This window comes from Cryptomeria japonica, chromosome 10 (assembly GCF_030272615.1).
Source record: "Cryptomeria japonica chromosome 10, Sugi_1.0, whole genome shotgun sequence".
NCBI lineage: Eukaryota > Viridiplantae > Streptophyta > Pinopsida > Cupressales > Cupressaceae > Cryptomeria > Cryptomeria japonica.
Genome location: NC_081414.1, coordinates 809,495,678 through 809,501,691, shown reverse-complemented (window position 1 = coordinate 809,501,691; position 6,014 = coordinate 809,495,678).

Here is a 6,014-nt window from a genome sequence, read left to right as displayed (position 1 = left end):
TTTCCATCTAGCTCATAAAGCGATCCTAATCATGAATCCATTCCAAACCAATAGTGATAGTCTTATTAATCAAGACGAGTATAAAATTTACCCCCTTGGTATCATCATCACTACCAAGCTTTCCAAAACATTCCATTGATAAGACATCTGCCATCAACTACCCTATGCCAAGGAAGGGATAGAACAAGCTACCCTATCATACCTGCAAGCATATATATTGGTCACGCTTATGACATCTATGACAAGGGAAATCCATCTTATCCATCATCCACATTGTAATGATGAATACTAAGAGGGAGGGGGGGGTGGGGGAGGTGAATTAGTATACAAATAAGTACTTTAATCAATCTTTTAAACAATTTAGCAGATAACCGGTGCAACAGATTCACTAATAAACCAGTTAAGATAAGTGCAAACCAAATAGAAAACAAAGCATTCACCCACAAGAGCATAATCACCATAACACAAGATATTTGACGTGGAAACCCAAATGAGAAAAACCATGGTGAGTAGAAACTCACAAGTAACTATCTACAGAATAGTACCTAGACCGGTTAAGGTCATACAATTTTCTTCACTAGAACAGATTCTGTTAGGAATCTAGATCTCTATTAGGAGATAAGTCCTATTAAAGACTACCTTGTTAAAGGATTTTAGATCCACAGTTGTGAACCACCTTGTTAGAGGATTTACAAAGGCTTTGCTGGGCCTACCCAGTTAAGGGTTTCAAACTTCTCGAAGATATTAGTAATCAACAAGTGAATGATCTAGATGCTAGCACAATATGCTTAATTAGATCATTGACAACTCATTGTTAATGCATTTTAGCATTACTTCATTCTTCTATATCTGCACAGTCTATTTCTTCACACAGACCTAACCTTCTCTTCACTGATCGCACATAATAACCTTTTCTATTCTATATCTCACATATGCAAACCCTAGACATGATGTCCTTATAAAGGAATCTGATTTCATGTCAGTCTAATAGAATTAGACTACAAGTTCCTAGGTATAGTGCATCTAGACACATTTGGTAACACGACACAAACACACCACCAAAGTGTCGGTGGATGATAACTCATCACACATTACAGTAATACCGGTTGGTAACTCATCACAGATATATACTGGTTAATACAATATACCAATTACCGGTTGTCAAAAATGAAGACTGGAATATCGTAGTGTTCTGATCAAAAGTTAACTACCACTTGGGTCCTTTGTACCGCTTGAGATCCTCGAACCTCTTGAGGTCTTCATACCGCTTGGGATCTTCAGTCAGTCTGTGACCGGTAAATCATCTTCTGCAAAATACCGATAGTCTAGAGACTATTCATTCAATAATACACAATACCGGTTGGAAAAATTACCGGTTGAGCATAAATCATACATCAAGAAAGTGTGTGTCCATCAATGACAATCAAAACACCATCAAAATGCCAATAATCTCCCCCTTTGGTATTGATGGCAACACTTAGGAAAATTTTGACATCTAAGTGTTTTTACAACAATAACACAAAAGATGCTACAATCAAAATTACTTCCCCTAAGCATATACACTACCCCTTTTGCAAAAATTACAAGTAAGTGCATGAAATGGTAACATTCACCAAAATTTTAATGTACACTACTCCCCCTTTGCCAACAATGACAAAGTAATGCAAAACTATCATTTTTATAAAATAACACAGAGTAGATGTTCATGACAATAAGGAATGAAATTTCTCAAAAACATATTTAAAGTTCTGTGCGCAAAAATCTTCATGTCCAATGTCCATGACTCAAGTAGCGAGGTAGCAATCTCACTTTGAGTCTTCATGTGGAATGCCAGTTCTTCCATTGCATCGATGGTACTCATCTCTTGAGTTACCGTGATGGCTTCCAATTTGAGAAAATATCTCTGAAGAACCTACAGTTTAGGTAATAGGAGTAGTTGAAGCTCCTACAGATCTTGAGTTTGGTTGCTGATCTCTAGGTCCATCTTGGCAGTCTAATGCTGAAAATGATGAACAGTTTGTCCATAGGCAGTGAATAAATCATAGGGCATCTTGAAGTTGCTGATATATTCCTGTAACTCCGATTGGAGTTGATCTTTCTGTTTGAGCACATCTTCACAAAATAGATGGGGTTGGCAGATATTACTCAGAAGTAATTTACCCTCACCCATAGCAACACTGATATCATTCTATTGCTACAGTTGTGTCTTGAGTTCATTCATTTGCTTGACTAAGGCAATATTAAGTGCCTTTTCATGGTTCTTACTTGCAGTTGCTTGAGCAAGATCTTCCAAGCATTGTACCTGGTCCTCTACTACGGTACAAAGAAGTTTGAGTTTGGATAGAGAGGAGTCGGTATTGGGGAGGTTAGTACCAGGAATCTGATTGGTAAGGGTGTCAATTGCAATTTGTATGACATCCTATTCTTTCTTCTTCTGCAATTCTTCCAGTCTCTCCTGTGCAAATTTGATGCCTCGAAGTAGCTCAGACTCATCTATTGATTGAGTCAAACATGGAAGAGTTAGATCAATAGGACTGGTGGAATCAACCTGCTTGGTTTGATCATCGGTTTCCTTAGGAGGCTGCCCTCCTTCTTTGGTCTTGATCTCCACTTGTTTCCTCTTCTCTACTTCCTTCTCCTCTTCCACTCTTTTCTTTTCTTCTTCTTTCTTCTTCTCCGACTCTTTCTTTTTCTCCTCTTCTTGTTTCTTCTCCATTTCTTCCTTCTTCTTATCCTCTTCCTGCTTTTTTTTCTCTTCCTCCTTCTTCCTTTCTTCTTCCTTCCTCTTGTCTTCTTCTTTCTTTTTGTCTTCTTCTTTTCTCTCATCTTCTTCTCTCTTCTTCTCTTCTACTTTTCTCTTATATTCTTCTCTCTTCTTCTCTTCTTCTTTTCTCTTATCTTCTTCTTGCTTTTTCTTTTCTTCTTTTCTCTTGTTTTCTTCTTGCCTTGCTTTTTCCTCTTATTTTTTCTCTGCTTTCTCTTTGTCCTGTTTCTCTTTCTCATCTTTTTCTTTGTAAGGAGTGACATCCTCATTATCTAATGCATCAACATCAATAGGGTCAATTTGTTCTGTCACTGTTTTAGCTTGACTGCCAAATACCTCATTCGGTTTGCTGAGGATAGGTTAGGTTCTTGATCAACCTTCCTAGTGGCTTCAGATACTTGGTGTATTTCGACAACAACTTTAACATGTATGTGTGTACCCTTTTCTACTTCAGAAGTTTTACCTTCTAGTAACCTGAGTTGCCTCCTTCTCATAAAGAAGATGCCTTTGTTCTTATCCATAATTTCAAATAACTCAGAATTTGAAGCATCAGGAAAGTATTGTGCAAAATTTTTCTCCCTGATCTCTTGTTCTCTCTCAATGGCAATGCACCATTTATTATCCAAAGAATTATACAAAGAATTTGGAGTAACAGATCTAATCTTTGAAGGTGATCGATCATTAACACATAAATATTTAATGACCTCCTTTTCTACATCCTCTTTCTCACTATCATTAAAGTCATCAAAATATTCTTGTAAGTCATCAAACACTTTCCTCCTAATATTCTTTATTGGCCTCTGACAACGTGTCATTGGTTTATAAGAAGAAATATCTATATTTATCGGTGCAGAAGTTGCTGGTACATTACCGGTAGACTTTGAATTTTTGCTTGATTGCCTTGTCTTCTTTGTTTCAACCTTCGATTCAGTGTCCTCTGACTCCGGTGAGTGATTCCTGGATTTCCGCTTTGTCTCGAATACTTTTGCCAGAATAATCTCAGGTTTCTTTCTGGCTAGTGACCGCTTGGTCACTTTCAGATTGGCAGATGTAACCGGTGTAGATACTGATGGCACTGCTTTGCCCTTTTTCTGCTTCGGTTCCTCAATCAATGTGACCCTCTCCAAGAAGGTACCAGTTCTTTTCTTCTTTGCATCCAGTGGTGAGGCAAGTAAGGTAGAGGCATACCCGATCAATATGCCATTCACCACTTCATACCCCATAGGGCCAACTACTTCCTTTCTAGGTTCTATAGCTTCCATTATGCAGTCATCTGTCCATATTGTGAAGCAGATGTCATCTTCATACTTCTTCACAATATCACTAGACATCCTCATTCTCTGGCTCATCTTTCATTTGAATTCATCAAAATACTTATTTAGAACCTCAGGATATGTAGTTCCCATTGCTTGTAGACTCTCCTTAATCCATCTAGAAACCGGTAGGTCAGTAGACCATTGAACATCACCTACTCCAAGGAAATAACCTTGAAAATAGAAGAATAGACCGACCAGAAGTTGGCCAAACTTGAACATCAGTGATTTATCCTGTTTGATGGATTTTAGATTCACCAACAATTGCTTCTGTAAGTAGGTACATAGGTCATATTTAGTACCTTCCTTGATCATCCTATAAGAAGCATTCATCGCAGTAGCAGGGATAAAATTCATTCTGCTGGCATAAAATATTCTTTTACCAGATCATCAAAAATAGTGTTGACGGTCATTGCCCGTTGCTCACTCACAGAATCGGTGAGCTCTGTCATTTTAGTTTTGGTGACCTTCCATAGAACTGGTACTTCTCCAACATTGCAGAATCTGGTAATGGCATGAATCGCTTCTGGTATGATGTCATGGGTCCGCTCGAGATACATCTTGTCACCATGCACTCTGCTGAGGATAATGTGAATATGTTCTTCTGTAAATTCTTCTAGAAAGTATACTCCATTGTGTAGGTTCATCTTCTCGAGGATGCTATACTCTGGTTTGATCTTCTTGTCATCTCCACAGAACAGACTTAGCTGGGAGTGAATTACTAGGGATCGTAAGTCTTCCAACTTACAGTCTATATACCCTAAAATATCTCCCTCGACAATGACTCCGACGGGAATTTGAGATACGACATTGTATATCATTTTCTTTTGAAGAAACTTAGGTGTATCTTCAGGTGCACTAGAACTAGAATGCGATGCGGAAGCCATAACCAAATGATAAGAAAGAATTTTCAGAAAATACCTTCACAATCTGAAATTTAGGTTTTCCAATATCGCGCATAGTATACCACTTTGGTTGCTAGTTCACCGCTTAGTGTTCTTCACTGATTGCTTGAAGATGATTGCAAGATTTTGCACATGATTTTCCCAAATTCTAAACAAATCACTTTGGTTGCTCTGCTCTTAAAAATTCTTCTTTCGAAAACAGATAAGTGAAAATGATGACAAAAATCCTTTTAAACAAATTCTTACCTACCTTAATAAATGCATCACCGCTAGGGTACAAACCCTAATTTTGCCTTTTACCACTTCAGATCTTTTATCGACTGAAAGGTAACATATACCGGTAAAGGTCTTTACCGATATAAATCAGGGGTTCAAAATATTTCACCGATATGTTTCCTCTAAGCTTCTTTGAAGCTCAGTTTGCCAGTTCAGAGACTTCCATGCTAGGTGCAGAAGCAAGTTCATCCTGTGACTCTTTTTCTGATTTCTTTTTCCAAGTTTTATTCATTTCCACCTGAATGGTTTCAACATCAATCTTCCCTTCTGGAGTGATCGGTATATCACCTGATGCGTTCTTTCTCAGTCTGCAAGTTCTGGTAGTGTGTCCCGGTTTGTTGCAATGATAACATACCAATCCAGGTGTTCTCCATGGTCCATTATTCATACTTCCATTCTTCCTTCAGCATGTTACAACAGTGTGACTGCTACCACGACAGATCAAACAAGTTACTTTCCAACTAGTTGCCGCTTGATAACCGACTGACCAATGGTCATAGGTATTATACCGATTGGGATTCTGGTTCACAGGAAGTTCTAGAATAACTCCTTGAGTCCTTGGAGGATATATTCCAGTGTTGTGCAAAACCGACCTGCATTCAAATGCTCTATGCCCAAACTTGTTGCATGCATAACAATTTCCATTGAATCTATTGGATCTAGGCATATTATTTTGAAAATAAGGAAAATTATTGTAGGCCTTGCTTCTACACACATTGGCAGTATGTCCTTCTTTGAGACAATTAAAGAAAATAG